This window comes from Dermochelys coriacea, chromosome 2 (genome assembly GCF_009764565.3).
Source record: "Dermochelys coriacea isolate rDerCor1 chromosome 2, rDerCor1.pri.v4, whole genome shotgun sequence".
NCBI classification, from domain to species: domain Eukaryota; kingdom Metazoa; phylum Chordata; order Testudines; family Dermochelyidae; genus Dermochelys; species Dermochelys coriacea.
In genome coordinates, this window is record NC_050069.1 from 271,208,239 (window position 1) to 271,227,110 (window position 18,872).

General features: G+C 46.8%; 1 protein-coding gene across 1 annotated transcript in view; it reads right to left on the reverse strand.

The window, feature by feature from the left end:
• The window catches only part of LOC119850710, an 829,101-nt gene that overhangs the window by 782,394 nt on the left and 27,835 nt on the right, over positions 1–18,872 (reverse strand). The gene's annotated exons all lie outside the window — the stretch shown is intronic.

The following is an 18,872-nucleotide window of genomic DNA, read 5'->3' on the forward strand; positions in this document are numbered from 1 at the left end:
ATTTTATGACTCTCCCCGGGATCCCAGCACACTATTCCCTTTTGCTACAGGTTACCACATTAATAGCCTTAGCTATATGCAAATTATCATTTCCAGTGAGCATTTCAATGGGGATTCTATCCAGCACCCCAACAGTCAAGACACCTTCGAAATCTTCCTATTCCACATGCACCTTGACTAGAGGTTCAGGAATCTTATGTCCCACCACACCCAGAAGCTCCACTTCCTGGTCAGGCAATATGTCAGTCTTTTGGACCATGCTTCCCTTGAGCAGAGACATCTGGGCTCTGGTGTCTCTCCACCTTGTGCATGCCTTGTTATTTACTCTGAGAACTTTAATGAATTCCATATCTACCCCCACAGGGTCTGACCTCACAAAACACATCAGGGGAACTGTAGGTATCTCTGGGGTTTCTGCGTTAAGGATGGCTGTATTAATATGGGTTGGATGGAGCTTAGTTTCCTTTGGCTTAGGACACTGATTTCTCAGGTGGAGTTACACTGAAATCACCTTCTTGGGCCCTTTTCCCTTACAGGAGATTTGTAAGGGGGATTTCCAGGAGGGGAGTGATTCTGGGGGGGCGGTGAGTTCCTGGACTCCCAACCATCCTCCTCCTTCCGATGGGTAAAATGGGGTCCCCCATTTACACCGGGTTTGTACCCCTCCTTCTTTCCCTTGCACTCATTAGACATCTGGACTTGCACAAAGGAATCAAACAGGGTGGCCACTGCTTGTGCAGAAGTGTATATACATCTTCAGTGCATATACTTGGGAAATGTTCTTCAGCAAAGAGATCAAACAATTGGTTATAATCATCAGCTCCTTTCCCCTTTACCCCTATTCTCATTAGGTCACACATTTAAGAGGCATATTCACTATGACTTATGCCAGCACTTCACTTGAGACTTCTAAATTTCAACCTATACACTTCTGGAGTAATTTGAGTCCTTTGCAACACAGCTTTTTAAAATTCAGGATATTTCAAAGTCTCCTCAATCTGCATTTCATTAAACACATTTAAAGCTTTACCAGAGAGTTTTGCAATGAGTGTGGGGACCTGCTTGTCCTCAGGAATATTATGAACCTCACACAGCTTTTTAAAAGTGATAAGGTATTCTTCAATACAGTCTGGTTCCTTGTATGCAGGGCACAACAATCTGTAACCTCTCTTTGACTCTTTCCAGTCACCTCACTTGAGACTCACTTAAAACTGCAATACCAGTGCTTAAAGTCTAAATCTCATTTAAAATAGCAAGCTGGATATAAACCCTAATTCACTGCACCACTGTGACATACCGGAGTACAATCCAAACCAGTGGGGAGTGGGGAGCTGTGTCACTCCCCCTCCCTTTAACCTGGGGTGCCTAGCAATGCTTTGCTGCTGTAGCCTCCAACCTGGACTGCTCACAGCCAGCCACAAGCCTGCAGATCGCTCCCAGAGGTGTTTGTGTAACTGAAGCCTGCCAGTCACACCCTGGCTCTCACCAGCCTGGGTTATACTGAAGGGTGATCCCGAAACACTCCCAGTCCCAAACCTTCCCCCAGAAATGTTATGTCTTGCACTGCCCAGCCCACTCCTGGGCAGTCCAGAAATATTAATCCATTATTCCTTTAGGGGAATAATATACACTAACCTGTTATCCTAAATAGAGTTACCCAGACATTTTAACTTAAACATTCTAGATTAAATAAAACAATAAAACAAGTTTATTAACTACAGAGATTTTAAGTGAGTAGGTGAGGAATAAAAGTCAGAAATGGTTCTAAGAAAAATAAAGATAAAATGTTTTCTAGTGCCTAACTTACAAACTATATTAAATTCAAGCAAAATTTCCCACCACATGCTTCCAGCAAGTTTACTGACCAAACTCTTCATGTCAGGAACCCCTCCCACAGAGTCCAACAGCTGTTTCCATTATTTTCTCAGGTGCAGAGAATGTGATGGGCAGGGGGAGAGAGAAGGGTGCCTTGGGGTGTTTGCCCCTCCTTTTATAGTTTCAGATCCCCTCTTGAAAAACATTTCCAGCTGAGAACCAGGAGACAAAGAATCTATGTGGAAGGATGTTTTTTTCACCTGTTTGAGATTCCTTTGTTTTTCTTTCCTGCTTGATGACTCTGTTTACTGCGTAAATGCAAATCAAAGCAAGCACGCATTCCTTTGTTTAAGACAGACCTGTTTGCAGACTTCTGCCTGGGCAGGGCTGTGGGGTTTAGAACTTGTGTTAATAACTTCATACAGGGAAATCTTAAAATTTACATACAGTGTTGCCACATATCTTTTTTAAGGATGATATTGACCAGCAAATTATGAGTTTTCAAATGATAGCTTACAAGGCATACCTTCTACAAAGATTATTATAGTAGTGTGTAGGGTGTGAATATAGGGGTGTATTCCACCACAAACACTCAGTCAGAGAACTGCCAGGGCTGGATCCTAGTGACCATGTCCATGTCAAACTGGATGGAGAACAAGGATGGACAACGCCAGTTGAATCCTTAAAGAAAAAGAATTCAACACCCAAATCATATGTGATCAAACCGACAGTGGACAGAAACCATTGACATCTACAGTTTGTTCCCCAGAAAGAACAATCAATAGAGCAAATTCTACAGCTGGCAGATGCAGAACACAAAGACAACTCAGGTTCCAAACTGAACAGCCAGTTGTTGCAACTAATGGACAGCCAGACGACCAAGTTGTTATGAGTTTAGGTTGTATAATTAGAAAATCAGCATGATGAAGAGACACTTAACAGACTGATATGTACTGAACTTCACAGACAGTGTGACTGTGTAAATATTGTAAATGGTGGGAATGCAGAACTTAAAGGGGGAGTTGTAATGGAAACCAAAAGGGATACATACAGGAAATGGAAGGAGGGGTATGTCACCAAGGAAGTCTACATAGGAATAGCGCAAGCATGGAGGGACAAAATCAGGAAAGCCAAGACAAAGAATGAGTTACAACTGGCAAGGAATGTTAGGGACATCAAGAAGGGGTTCTTAAAAAATGACAGAAAAGAAAGATCAGGGATGATGTGGGTCTGCTGCTCAATGGAGAAGGTGAGCTGGTATCGGAAGGTGATAGGAAGGCAGAGCTACTCACTGCCTAGTTTGATTCAGTCTTCTCACAAAAAATAACATGTGACCGGATGACTAGCACAGTTACCACAGGCAATAAAGGGGAAGGGATGCAGATAGAATAAGTAAAAAGACACGTCAGAGATCTTCTGACTAATTTGAATGAATTCAAGTCAACGTGGCCTGATGCTATTCACCCCAAGGTGCTGAAGGAATTACCTGAAGAAATCTCGGAGCCACTGGCAATAATATTTGCAAACTTATGGATGACAGGAGAGGTCTTGGAAGACTGGAGAAGTGCTAACATAGTACCCATCTTTTAAAAGTGGGGAAAGGAGGAGCCAGGGAACTACAAACCCCTCAGCCTGACCTCAGTACCAGGGAAGCTACTAGAGCAATGTATAAAACATTCAATTTGCAAATATCTGGATGATGAAAGAGTAATCACTACCAGCCAGCTTGGATTTATTGAGAACAAATCATCCAAACCAAACTTGATTTCCTCCTTTGACAGGGTAACTGGTTTGGTGGATAGGAGGAATGCAGCGTACATGATCTAGCTGGACTTCAACAAGGCTTTTGACACAGTCCCACATGATATTCTGATAAGTAAAATGGAGAAATGTGGGCTCAATGGAACTAGCATTAAGTGGATACCGACTTGGTTAAACAACCGGAAACAAAGAGTAACTATTAATGGAATGATGCCAGATTGGAGAGAGGTCTCAAGTGGTGTTCCACAGGGATCTGTTCTGGTTACAGTGTTGTTCAACATCTATATTAATGACCTGGATGTAGGAATAGAGAGCGTACTGATCAAATTTGCAGATGACACAAAGCTTGGGGTAGGGGAAGAAGGGATTGCCAACACTTTGGAGGATAGAGCTAAAATTCAAAGTGATCTTGATAAATTGGAGAACTAGGCTATAGACAACAAATGAAATTAAACAAAGACAGATGTAAGGTGCTCCACTTAGGGAAGAAAAGCAAATGCACAAGTACAGAATGGGGGATAACTGGCTTGGCAGCAGCACTGCTCAGACAGATCTGGGACTTGTGGTGTATCACAATCTCAACATGTGTCAGTAATGCTGTACTGTGGGGAAAAAAAGCACTTCTGGGTTGCATTAACAGAGGCATAGTATGTAAATCATGGGAGATGATAGTACTGCTCTACTCAGCACAGGTTAGGTCTCAGCTGGACTACTGTGTCCATTTTTGGTCACCAATGTATAAAAAGGATGTAGAGAAACTGGAAAGGATCCAGAGGCAAGCTACAAAAGGATAGAATGGTCAAAAGGATAGAATGCATGCCATATGAGCAAAGGGAGAAGGAACTGGATATGTTTAATTTGGAAAAAGGAAATTAAGGAACTTGATAGTGGTCTTCAAATATTTGAAAGGCTGCCATAAAAATGGTGAAAAGCTGTTCTCTCTTGCCACAGAGGGAAGGACAAGTGGCAATGGGTTCAAACTACATCAGAGCAGATTTAGATGAAATCTCAGAAAAAACTTCCTAACTGTAAGAACAGTGAGACAATGGATCAGACGCCTGTGGAGGTTGTGGAAGCTCCTTATCATAGAATCATAGAATCATAGAATATCAGGGTTGGAAGGGACCCCAGAAGGTCATCTAGTCCAACCCCCTGCTCAAAGCAGGACCAAGTCTCAGTTAAATCATCCCAGCCAGGGCTTTGTCAAGCCTGACCTTAAAAACCTCTAAGGAAGGAGATTCTACCACCTCCCTAGGTAACGCATTCCAGTGTTTCACCACCCTCTTAGTGAAAAAGTTTTTCCTAATATCCAATCTAAACCTCCCCCATTGCAACTTGAGACCATTACTCCTCGTTCTGTCATCTGCTACCATTGAGAACAGTCTAGAGCCATCCTCTTTGAAACCCCCTTTCAGGTAGTTGAAAGCAGCTATCAAATCCCCCCTCATTCTTCTCTTCTGCAGACTAAACAATCCCAGCTCCCTCAGCCTCTCCTCATAAGTCATGTGCTCTAGACCCCTAATCATTTTCGTTGCCCTTCGTTGTACTCTTTCCAATTTATCCACATCCTTCCTGTAGTGTGGGGCCCAAAATTGGACACAGTACTCCAGATGAGGCCTCACCAGTGTCGAATAGAGGGGAACGATCACGTCCCTCGATCTGCTCGCTATGCCCCTACTTATACATCCCAAAATGCCATTGGCCTTCTTGGCAACAAGGGCACACTGCTGACTCATATCCAGCTTCTCGTCCACTGTCACCCCTAGGTCCTTTTCCGCAGAACTGCTGCCGAGCCATTCGGTCCCTAGTCTGTAGCGGTGCATTGGATTCTTCCATCCTAAGTGCAGGACCCTGCACTTATCCTTATTGAACCTCATTAGATTTCTTTTGGCCCAATCCTCCAATTTGTCTAGGTCCTTCTGTATCCTATCCCTCCCCTCCAGCATATCTACCACTCCTCCCAGTTTAGTATCATCCGCAAATTTGCTGAGAGTGCAATCCACACCATCCTCCAGATCATTTATGAAGATATTGAACAAAACGGGCCCCAGGACCGACCCCTGGGGCACTCCACTTGACACCGGCTGCCAACTAGACATGGAGCCATTGATCACTACCCGTTGAGCCCGACAATCTAGCCAGCTTTCTACCCACCTTATAGTGCATTCATCCAGCCCATACTTCCTTAACTTGCTGACAAGAATGCTGTGGGAGACCGTGTCAAAAGCTTTGCTAAAGTCAAGAAACAATACATCCACTGCTTTCCCTTCATCCACAGAACCAGTAATCTCATCATAAAAGGCGATTAGATTAGTCAGGCATGACCTTCCCTTGGTGAATCCATGCTGACTGTTCCTGATCACTTTCCTCTCCTCTAAGTGCTTCAGGATTGATTCTTTGAGGACCTGCTCCATGATTTTTCCAGGGACTGAGGTGAGGCTGACCGGCCTGTAGTTCCCAGGATCCTCCTTCTTCCCTTTTTTAAAGATGGGCACTACATTAGCCTTTTTCCAGTCATCCGGGACTTCCCCCGTTCGCCACGAGTTTTCAAAGATAATGGCCAAGGGCTCTGCAATCACAGCCGCCAATTCCTTCAGCACTCTCGGATGCAATTCGTCCGGCCCCATGGACTTGTGCACGTCCAGCTTTTCTAAATAGTCCCTAACCACCTCTATCTCTACAGAGGGCTGGCCATCTCTTCCCCATTTTGTGTTGCCCAGCACAGCAGTCTGGGAGCTGACCTTGTTAGTGAAAACAGAAGCAAAAAAAGCATTGAGTACATTAGCTTTTTCCACATCCTCTGTCACTAGCTTGCCTCCCTCATTCAGTAAGGGGCCCACACTTTCCTTGGCTTTCTTCTTGTTGCCAACATACCTGAAGAAACCCTTCTTGTTACTCTTGACATCTCTTGCTAGCTGCAGCTCCAGGTGCGATTTGGCCCTCCTGATATCTTTCCTACATGCCCGAGCAATATTTTTATACTCTTCCCTGGTCATATGTCCAACCTTCCACTTCTTGTAAGCTTCTTTTTTATGTTTAAGATCCGCTAAGATTTCACCGTTAAGCCAAGCTGGTCGCCTGCCATATTTACTATTCTTTCGACTCATCGGGATGGTTTGTCCCTGTAACCTCAACAGGGATTCCTTGAAATACAGCCAGCTCTCCTGGACTCCCTTCCCTTTCATGTTAGTCCCCCAGGGGATCCTGGCCATCTGTTCCCTGAGGGAGTCAAAGTCTGCTTTCCTGAAGTCCAGGGTCCGTATCCTGCTGCTTACCTTTCTTCCCTGCGTCAGGATCCTGAACTCAACCAACTCATGGTCACTGCCTCCCAGATTCCCATCCACTTTTGCTTCCCCCACTTCTCCTTCACTGGAGATTTTGAAAAAGAGGCTGGGTAGCCATCTGTCATCCATGGTTTAGACACAACAAATCCTGTATCTTGGCAGAGGAGTAGACTAGATGACCCTTGCAGTCTCTTCTAACCCTATGATTCAATGAATGCTAAACTATATTACACATGGTGCTGCCCAGTGGCTGAACTTATTTAAATGAACCTCAGGCATACCTGTAAAGGATCTTATGACGTACACATCTGGTGTGAATGAGCAACCTCTGTAGCCAGTCCATATCTAGTATAGGAGCATGACAATTGGCAGGTCACCTCATTTTGGGGTTAGGTTTTAAGGTAATTGGTGCAGCAGTTCAAGGTTGTGAAATGATCTCTCAGTGGCCACAACAGGTTCTGCATTATCCAAGCCATTGGTGCAGATGAGTTCGGAGACCAGTTGGTGAGTGCTAGAGAAGTACAGCAACAACATATTGTCCAGCCCACCATTCAGCGGCTTATTACTAATAAAGTCTAGGGCTCGGTAATATTAAAAAGAGTGAAAACAAATTTTAAAATACATTCTTAAAAATTATATGTGGGGTGGTGGTGTTGATTATTGTGCAGTTTAATTTTCCATTGTGAAAAATAGAACCAGTCATGCCCAGCACTTACTGACACTCAGCCAAATTTTGCTTTCTACTACACAGCCCACATTGACTACAGTGGATGTTGAATGTGATCATCTGAGGGTAAAATATGACCCACTTATTCCTGTCTACCTGATATTCAGCATTTTTATTGGTCCATACCACCTCTGGGGCACTCCTGAAATTTCTTGGTTTTTTTTTTTCCAATTCTTTCAGCTTTATCCATCTGGTTTTGATTTTTTCCCCTGCACCTGTTCTGCAGAAACCTCTGGTTTCCCTGGCTCTGCAAAGGCTTCCCTTATTGCTATTAAATCTTTAGTTTCTAAAAAACTTAAAGCCCAAAAAATCTTTTCATGCTCAGAGTAAATATTCTTCAGAACACCTCTTTGAAATAATACACATCCTCCTCCTCCTTATTGGCTTTTTGTTTTTGCAAACACAGCAGAATTATTGCATTTTAAATGAACAGGTTGCCATTCCCCTCTTTAGCACAAGGCAATGGTGGGTATGTCTACACTGCAACAAAACATCTCGCAGGGTCCCAGAGTCTGGGCTCCAGCCCAAGCCTGAATGTCTACACTGTAATTTATAGCCCCACAGCCTGAGCACAAGGAGCCTGAGGCAGTTGTCCCAGGCTAGGTGCAGGTGTTTTATTGTGGTGTAGACATACCCTTAGACTCTTTTTAATGTACTCTAGGACCCTGGGAGTCTGTTCATCTGCAAAATTTATCAGCATGAAGATGGGGTTTTCCTTAGGAAAGCGTTCATGGATGTAGTTAAACACAAAATCTTGTTGATCTGCCAAGACACATTGTGAGGGCTCAACTAGCAAACAGACTGCGTTAGCAGGGCCAGGGAGACCTGGAGCAGATAACAGCTCTCTGATATTTTTTGCTTCATTGTTTCTGTTGTCTTCAGTTTCTGGGGTGTTTCTTATCGTCAGGGCAAAGAGGCTTTTGAAGCCCTGTTTGAAATTGACTTCAGAGTCATCAGAAGTGAGTGTGTGAGTCTCCGGTTTGGTCTTTTTGCAGTTTTGTGGAATAGTTTGAATGGGAAGTTGTCGTCCCATTCACACCCAGGACATAATTGATTATCACATTGATAAGCTGGGCTTTTCCTAAGCCATAGAATCATAGAATATCAGGGTTGGAAGGGACCTCAGGAGGTATCTACTCCAACCCCCTGCTCAAAGCAGGACCAATCCCCAACTAAATCATCCCAGCCAGGGCTTTGTCAAGCTGGGCCTTAAAAACCTCTAAGGATGGAGATTCCCCCACCTCCCTAGGGAACCCATTCCAGTGTTTCACCACCCTCCAAGTGAAAAAGTTTTTCCTAATATCCAACCTGAACCTCCCCCACTGCAACTTGAGACCATTACTACTTGTTCTGTCATCTGCTACCACTGAGAACAGTCTAGATCCATCTTCTTTGGAACCCTCAAATCCCCCCTCATTCTTCTCTTCCGCAGACTAAACAATCCCAGTTCTTTCAGCCTCTCCTCATAAGTCATGTGCTCCAGCCCCCTAATAATTTTTGTTGCCCTCCACTGGACTCTTTCCAATTTTTCCACATCCTTCTTGTAGTGTGGGGCCAAAACTGGACACTGTACTCCAGATGAGGCCTCACCAATGTCTAATAGAGGGGAACGATCATGTCCCTCGATCTGCTGGCAATGTCCCTACTTAGACATCCCAAAATGCCATTGGCCTTCTTGGCAACAAGGGCACACTGTTGACTCATATCCAGCTTCTCGTCCACTGTAACCCCTAGGTCCTTTTCTGCAGAACTGCTGCTGAGCCATTTGGTCCCTAGTCTGTAGCAGTGCATGCGATTCTTCCATCCTAAGTGCAGGACTCTGCACTTGTCCTTGTTGAACCTCATCAGATTTCTTTTGGCCCAATTCTCTAATTTGTCTAGGGCCCTCTGTATCCTATCCCTACCTTCCAGCGTATCTCTCTCTCCTCCCAGTTTAGTGTCATCTGCAAACTTGCTGAGGGTGCAATCCACACCATCCTCCAGATCATTAATGAAGATATTGAACAAAACCAGCCCGAGGACTGACCCTTGGGGCACTCCACTTGATACCGGCTGCCAACTAGACATGGAGCCATTGGTCACCACCTGTTGAGCCAGACAATCTAGCCAACTTTCTATCCACCTTATAGTCCATTCATCCACCCCATACTTCTTTAACTTGCTGGCAAGAATACTGTGGGAGACCGTGTCAAAAGCTTTGCTAAAGTCAAGGAACAACATGTCCACTGCTTTCCCCTCATCCACAGAGCCAGTTATCTCGTCATAGAAGGCAATTAGATTAGTCAGGCATGACCTTGCCCTTGGTGAATCCATGCTGACTGTTCCTGATCACTTTTCTCTCCTCGAAGTGCTTCAGAATTGATTCCTTGAGGACCTGCTCCATGATTTTTCAAGGGACTGAGGTCAGGCTGACTGGCCTGTAGTTCCCAGGATCCTCCTTCTTCCCTTTTTTAAAGATGGGCACTACATTAGCCTTTTTCCAGTCGTCCGGGACTTCCCCTGATTGCCATGAGTTTTCAAAGATAATGGCCAATGGCTCTGCAATCACATTTGCCAACTCCTTTAGCACTCTCAGATGCAGCGCATCCGGCCCCATGGACTTGTGCTCGTCCAGCTTTTCTAAATAGTCCCGAACCACTTCTTTCTTCACAGAGGGCTGGTTACCTCCTCCCCTTGCTGTACTGCCCAGTGCAGCAGTCTGGGAGCTGACCTTGTTCATGAAGACAGAGGCAAAAAAAGCATTGAGTACATTAGCTTTTTCCACATCCTCTGTCACTAGGTTGCCTCCCTCATTCAGCATGGGGCCCACACTTTCCTTGACTTTCTTCTTGTTGCTAACATAACTGAAGAAACCCTTCTTGTTACTCGTAACATCTCTTGCTAGCTGCAACTCCAGGTGTGATTTGGCCTTCCTGATTTCACTCCTGCATGCCCGAGCAATATTTTTATACTCCTCCCTGGTCATTTGTCCAATCTTCCACTTCCTATAAGTTTCTTTTTGGTGTTTAAGATCAGCAAGGATTTCACTGTTAAGCCAAGCTGGTCGCCTGCCATATTTGCTATTCTTCCTACACATCGGGATGGTTTGTCCCTGTAACCTCAATAAGGATTCTTTAAAATACAGCCAACTCTCCTGGACTCCTTTCCCTCTCATGTTATTCTCCCAGGGGATCCTGCCCATCAGTTCCCTGAGGGAGTCAAAGTCTGCTTTTCTGAAGTCCAGGGTCCGTATTCTGCTGCTCTCCTTTCTTCCCTGTGTCAGGATCCTGAACTCGACCATGTCATGGTCACTGCCTCCCAGGTTCCCATCCACTTTTGCTTCCCCTACTAATTCTTCCCAGTTTGTGAGCAGCAGGTCAAGAAGAGCTCTGCCCCTAGTTGGTTCCTCCAGCACTTGCACCAGGAAATTGTCCCCTACACTTTCCAAAAACTTCCTGGATTGTCTGTGCACCGCTGTATTGCTCTCCCAGCAGATATCAGGGTGATTGAAGTCTCCCATGAGAACCAGGGCCTGCGATCTAGTAACTTCAGTGAGTTGCCGGAAGAAAGCCTCGTCCACCTTATCCCCCTGGTCCGGTGGCCTACAGCAGACTCCCACCACGACATCACCCTTGTTGCTCAAACTTCTAAACTTAATCCAGAGACTCTCGGGTTTTTCTGCAGTTTCATATTTGAGCTCTGAGCAGTCATACTGCTCCCTTACATACAATGCAACTCCCCCACCTTTTCTGCCCTGCCTGAACAGTTTATATCCATCCATGACAGTGCTCCAGTCATGTGTGTTATCCCACCAAGTTTCTGTTATTCCAATCACATCATAATTCCTTGACTGTGCCAGGACTTCCAGTTCTCCCTGCTTGTTTCCCAGGCTTCTTGCATTTGTGTACAGGCACTTGAGATAACTCGCTGATCATCCCTCTTTCTCAGTTTGAGGCAGGAGCCCTCTCCTCTCGCATGCTCCTGCTCATGCTTCCTCCCAGTATCCCACATTCCCACTTACCTCAGGGCTTTGGTCTCCTTCCCCCGGTGAACCTAGTTTAAAGCCCTCCTCACTAGGTTAGCCAGCCTGCTTGCGAAGATGCTCTTCCCTCTCTTTGTAAGGTGGAGCCCGTCTCTGCCCAGCACTCCTCCTTCTTGGAACACCATCCCATAGTAAAAGAATCCAAAGCCTTCTCTCCGACACCACCTGCGTAGCCATTCGTTCACTTCCATGATTCGACGGTCTCTACCCAGGCCTTTTCCTTCCATGGGGAGGATGGACGAGAAGAGCACTTGCACCTCAAACTCTTTGCCAGCTGCTCCCACCACCATAATGACTTTATTAGGGACCTGAGAATTCCCTTTTCTCAGCCTGTACCTGTGATAAGGTGCATCTAAGGCTGTTTCCATCTCCTCTAAAGGAAGGGTGTAAATTGAGGGCTGTACTTTAACTATACCGTACTTTCTTCCAGCAAATTAATTGCTACCGTGTTTGATTCTCCTTCCACTGAGGTTGAAATCAGAGTCTCCTCACTTGGGTCACTCACAGCCCCATCCACACACACAGTCAACACTTCGAATCTGAACTCTGTTTTCTTTCCTGTTCTCTTTCCTGAGGTGCAAACATGGCAGCACTCGATTTTTAATGGTGTGGCGATGACAGAGAAAACCGTGGGAAGCTGAAAGTGTGTATGAAAAGGAGAATGAAAGCAAAGGAAGCGAATGTCAGGAGAACAGAGGAATGGAACAAAGGAATGAAAGGAGGGAAAGAAAAGATGCACCAACATTGAGGCTAGAACAGCGGTCCTCATTTTAATGGGGTCGCAAGGGCTGGCTCAGACTTGTTGAGGCCTGGGGCCAAAGCCAAAGACCGAGCCCCACCACCTGGGACTGAAGCCAAAGCCAGAGCAGCAGGGCTCAGATTACCAGCCCCCTTCCTGGGGCTGAAGCCCTTGGGCTTCAGCTTTGGACCCCCCCGTATCTGGGATGCTGGGCTCAGGCTTTGGTCCACCCTCCTGGGGTCGTGTCGTAATTTTTGTTGTCAGAAGGAGGTCGCGGTGCAATGAAGTTTGAGGAACCCTGGGCTAGAAGATGCTGTTTGATGGTTGTTTCATCCTCTTTCCCTGGCAGCACAACAAGGGGTGAAAGAAGGGGACCGCCACACACCCACGGGCAGGGAATCTTCAGGACAGCTGAAGCCCGGGGAATGAAGGGAGGAGCATGGAATTTTTCAGCGTGGTCAGGGCAGTGGTTAGGCTGAGGCTGGGGGAAGCGTCTTCAGCCCAATTGTGACCCTTGATCTGGGGTTTGTCAGCCTGATGATGGCTGGAGTTGGGGGTGGGAACCTTTGGGCCATTGTGACTCAGGTGTAGAGAGGTTGGGTGTGGTTGGTTTCTTCAGGCTCACAATACCCCAGGGACTGGTAGACTTAGCAGTATTTTTGCTTTTCAGTTTAGGCCCTGGTGCCAGCAAAAACAGCATTGTGAGCCTCAGAGAAGCCCATGGTACATGGGAACTGTGCCAGCCCCACCCTCTGCAGTTGGTGAAATGCCTGAATCTGGAACCAGCACCCAGAGCATTCAGCAAAGCAGGTGAAGAATGACTGAGTTTAAAAAAAACAAAAAAGGCAAAACAAGAAAAACTCCTCAAACATGGAGACTCCAGCAGAGAGACAGGGATGAAGATATCCACTCTCAGAACACAGGCTTTGCACATGTACAAACATGGCCTCACAGTTTCCCCTGCTTCACAGGGCTCAGTCCCACTGCCCCCAGCCCCTGGACACTGTGCAGCGGGCCCAGGATAAGGAGAAATGCTCCTGTACAAAACCCAGAAACAACAGCTGCTCTGGTTAAGCTCAGACAGCAGCTCTGTTAAGGCCCAGCTTGACAAAGCCCTGGCTGGGATAATTTAGCTGGGGTTCATCCTTCTTTGAGCAGGGGCCTGAGATCTCTTCCATCCCTGATATTCTATGATTCTAAGGTCAGGTGAGTTGTTCCTCTGCATCAGGGAGCAGCCTGCTTTGTCTCTGTCATGGATCCACAGGGTCTGGTCTGTCACCAGTCCCTTGGGAGTCACCCCTTTAGTGTGTCAGGTCCCAGGGACCTACAGTTCCAAGTGGGCGGCCTGTGGCCTCCCAGGCCCTGAAATTGGGTCTCTGGGCTGAGCAATCCCTGTCTCTGTCTGCAGTGAGTCCAGCCCAGCCAGTGTCCTGCAGGAGGCTTGTCCTGCTCCCCTTCAGGGCGCAGCTCTCAGGGAATATTTACAGAGACACCAGGCAGCCTTTTCAAACATGGTAACAATTTATTGGTCACTGTCCCCACAGATTCTGGAGCCCTTAGGTTAGCACAGAGACAGGGGTTAAGATGGATTCAGACTGGCCAGCGCCAGGCCAGAGCTCTCTTGAGTCATGCTGCCGTCGAAGCCATCTTGGCTCTCTCCCTGTCTCTGTCCCTGTGTCCTTAGTCCCACGTGTGCATGTGTCTCCCCAAAGGTCAGCTATGAACCCCTCTCCTCTTTGTTCTCTACCTGGGGCCTTGGCTCTGCTTCCCTGCAGAGAGGTGGGGAAAATCTCCTTCCTCTTGGCTGCTGGCCAGTGGGGTGACACACACCTCATGTCCCTTGCTCTGCCTCAAGAGCAGCTATTTAACCCGTTACACTGCATGCACAGCATTGCAAACCTCAGAGGGAAACTGAGGCACATATAGGAATCATAAAAATATTATCAAAATTCCCTCTTGGTCACACCCCTCTCCCCTGTGTTCAGGATTCTCCTTCCTTTCCTGTCTAGAATGGCTGTTCAGTGGTGCTGTGGTGCTGTTAAACAGCTTATTTGCTTTTTAAGGTGTCTCATGACCTTTGGCATCAATTGTGCACACGTCTCCCCTCACTCAGAATGTCTGATTCCCATGGGGCTCGAGCCACAGGCTGACTCAGTCAAGATGGTTCTTTACAGCATGTGCATGGGAGGCTGGCCCTAATAAAGACGGCCTCTCTCTCTCAGTGTTTCCAGTGGGACTGAAGCCAGGCTGCCCTCAGGGAAGTTGGCTGCCCCTTTGCTCCATGTCTGGAAACTGGGCAGGAAATGGAGGGTACAGGGCTTGGGGGTGTGAGAGGGAGACAGCGGAGTGCAGGGGGAATATGGGATAGGGATGTAAATATGGCAGAGGGGGCCAGGTGGGGGCAGGACACAGGGACAGATGGAGTGGACCAGACAGGCAGTTCCCTAAGGGGTTAGGGGAGAGTAAAGGGAGCCCCCCGCACAGCAATCAGAGGAGGAGATACGTGGGCTGTTCCATTTTATAATTATGGCCTGAAACACTCGCATGCAAACGGGGGGCCCCCTGTGATAAACCTGCCAGCTCCTTACTGGGCACCGGTAACCAGCAGTACAATCTCCAGCCCGCCCGGGGCTCCATAACCCACGGCAAAGGGAGGCCAGGTCTGCCAGAGGGCAGCAGGGCCCTGGCTCAGGAGGGGGCCAGAGGCTGTGTGAGATCAGGAGCCGCAGGGCAGAGGCAGCTGTCTGGGAACTGGCTGTGGAGCCAGGCTGGGCGGCTTAGGAGCGGGGAGGGAAGGGTTGCTAGCTGGGAACAGCCTGTTGCAGGCAGGGGTGCAGTGATTGCCAGGGCAGGGGGCTGCTCAGGAAGGGCCTGCAAACAGGAGTGTGTGGGGACAGGCCTGAGCCAGATGCACCAAGGGACTGAACTGTGGCTGAGGGATCTGCAGGCCAGTGCACGATGCCTTCTCCAGAGGGTGGTACAGGAAATGATATTCCCTCACCCGTCTTGTCTCTCGGAGGCCCAGACCTGTGACACTGATTTTTAGGTGGTGATCTGAGGGGAAGAGGCAGCTGTAGCCAGCTGGGACAGAGGCTTGGCATAATGTGGGATTCATTCCAGTATCAGACCAGAGGGTTCTGTCACCTCTGAGGAAATTATTTCTGACGTTAGCAAATTATGGAAAAACATATAGTAATAAACAATCAAAAAACCTCCAGATCTGAATGGAGGAGAGGTTTATTGAGGCCTGAGGTCGTCCCTCCCGGTGGTTTGGTGTTACACTGACTGGAAAAGACAGACACGAATGCCTTATCCAGATCAAATCTGTTTTTATTAAACTATAAAACTACTGCTACATGATTTAATAAAAACTCGGAATACATGAACACACAGGGAATGGACTAGAACATACTGAGTGTGGATACACCTGTCATCAAATAAAGCTTGTCTAGTTACACAGGTTATTAAATGCAGATTGTTACAAACACACACACTGGTTCTTGATTGTAGGCTATACTGGAATAACAAGGTAATAGAGGGAAGGTAGAATTTGCTCGTAAGAAACACCAGCTCCTACAACGCAGTTCTGAACAGAACCAGGTAAATCAGTCCTGGCAGGGACGGGTCTGATCACCCAGCAAAGCTAATGAGCATGAGCAAATAAGCAGGTGTGAGTAAAATATCCTCAGCGTGAACGGTGATTTCAGCTGCCAGCGTGACTGGGCACTTTCCACCTGCCATGAAGTCTCTGATACAGCTGTAGCAGTTGGATGCTTCTAAACCCCTCTCAGGGCCGACCCGAGCTTTGTTACAGTTAAAACATTAGTAAATAGTCTTACTAGCCTTCCAGCCACTTCTATTCCCCTCCCAGCTGCTGCTCCTCATCCTAGCGTCTCTTAGGCTATGTGTACACTGCAATTCGACACCTGCAGCTGGCCCGTGCCAGCTGAGTTGGGCCTGTGGGGCTGTTTAACTGTGCTGTAGATGTTTGGGCTCAGGCTGGAGCCCAGGCTCTAGGACCCTGCAAGGTGGGAGGGGCCTAGAGCCCAGGAGCCTAATGTCTACACTGAGGTTAAATAGCCCCTTAGTCTAAGCCCTATGAGCCTGAATTATCTGGCATGGGCCAGCTGCAGGTGTCTAATCTCAGTGTAGACATCCCCTTAGAGCCCCTTTTATCTAGTCTTGCACCCCACAGCAGAGGTGAGGAGCTGGTCTGTGAGCAGGGTAGATTTCCAGGGCTGTCATCTCCTTCCTTCTCTTCAAGGGGTCGCGGCTGAGCTTTGTTGCCAGGGATGCTGCTATTTGCTATCACATCCTGAATTCTGTAAGAATTGTGTTTCTCAGGTTTCAGAGTAGCAGCCCTGTTAGTCTGTATTCGCAAAAAGAAAAGGAGGACTTGTGGCACCTTAGAGACTAACAAATTTATTTGAGCATAAGCTTTCGTGAGCTACAGCTCACTTCATCAGATGCATGTGTTTCTCAGAGTAACACTCTCACTGTGGGGACTTTCCAGTGCTGGGCTGACAGCAGCTGAGCTCCCCAGCCTGGCTAATTCACACTGTGCTTCAGAGCAAGACAGTCACCCATCCGCTTGTAGGGCAAAATTCTCCTTCTGCAAAGGTCTTGAGCCAAAGCACTAACTGGAGTGAGGGCAGGGCATGGGGCCAAACAGAAGACATGAGTTCTGTCCATTTCTCTGCCCCGGACCAGTGAAAATGTGCAGATTTCCCCATGGTATTTCTCCCTCCCACCCCACCCCCCACTGTTCCTCTGATATCAGAGTAGCAGCCGTGTTAGTCTGTATTCGCAAAAAGAAAAGGTGCATCCGATGAAGTGAGCTGTAGCTCACGAAAGCTTATGCTCTAATAAATTTGTTAGTCTCTAAGGTGCCACAAGTACTCCTTTTCTTTTTGTTCCTCTGATATTCTTGTTAACTGCTGGAATTAGCCTACCTTGCTTGTCACCATGAAAGGTTTTCCTCCTTTCCCCCCCCTGCTGCTGGTGATGGCTTATCTTAAGTGATCACTCTCCTTACAGTGTGTATGATAAACCCATTGTTTCATGTTCTCTGTGTGTGTGTACATAAATCTCTCCTCTGTTTTTTCCACCAAATGCATCCGATGAAGTGAGCTGTAGCTCACGAAAGCTTATGCTCTAATAAATTTGTTAGTCTCTAAGGTGCCACAAGTACTCCTTTTCTTTTTGCGAATACAGACTAACACGGCTGCTACTCTGAAACCTGTGCAGATTAAATAACTTTACACATAACCATCAGGGAGCGATTTCCAAAGTTAGTTGTGTCCAAACCTCCTGTTCAGGTAGCCAGGAGGGACTTGGCCCTATAAGAACAATGCTCAAATATGGGGATGGGGGGTGTTTTGGTTCTATAGCCCCAGTAGTGCACTAGGTGCTGTAAAGTTTATGAAAATTTGTTTATAGGGTTAATCCTATATTCTATTGTGTCTCCCCAAATTCCATTGAAGTTAGTAGCAATTTGAGGGTGGGGAGCAAGCACTCTCCCCATGACAAAATAAAGCCATCTCCAATGAGGGGCAGTAGCTTTGTCCCTGGAAGTGCAGCTCCCGCCAACAAAGTGCTGTCCACACCTGTGCTTTTCATCATTAAAACTTTTGTTGTTCAGGGGTATTTTTTTCATACCCCTCAGCAACAAAAGTTTTAATGATGAAAGTGCCAGTGTAGATATGGCCTAAGACTTTCATTCTGACCATATCCCTGATTCACTTTAGCTGTAGAGAGCCTTACAGAGTGGGAAACTCTTGCCTGACAGGTTTCAGAGTAGCAGCCGTGTTAGTCTGTATTCGCAAAAAGAAAAGGAGAAACTTGTGACACCTTAGAGACTAACAAATTTATTAGAGCATAAGCTTTCGTGAGCTACAGCTCACTTCATCGGATGCATTTGGTGGAAAAAACAGAGGGGAGATTGATATACACACACAGAGAACATGAAACAATGGGTTTATCATACACACTGTAAGGAGAGGGTTTGAGCATTGGCCTGCTAAACCCAGGGCTGGGAATTCAATCCTTGAGGGGGCCATTTAGGGATCTGGGGCAAAAATTGGGGATTGTGCCTGCTTTGAGCAGGGGGTTGGACTAGATGATCTCCTGAGGTCCCTTCCAACCTTGATATTCTATGATTCTATGAGAGTGATCACTTAAGATAAGCCATCACCAGCAGCAGGGGGGGGGGGAAAGGAGGAAAACCTTTCATGGTGACAAGCAAGGTAGGCTATTTCCAGCAGTTAACAAGAATGTCTGAGGAACAGTGGGGGGTAGGGTGGGGGGGAGAAATAACATGGGGAAATAGTTTTACTTTGTGTAATGACTCATCCATTCCCAGTCTCTATTCAAGCCTAAGTTAATTGTATCCAGTTTGCAAATTAATTCCAATTCAGCAGTCTCTCCTTGGAGTCTGTTTCTGAAGCTTTTTTGTTGAAGGATAGCCACTCTTAGGTCTGTAATCGAGTGACCGGAGAGATTGAAGTGTTCTCCGACTGGTTTTTG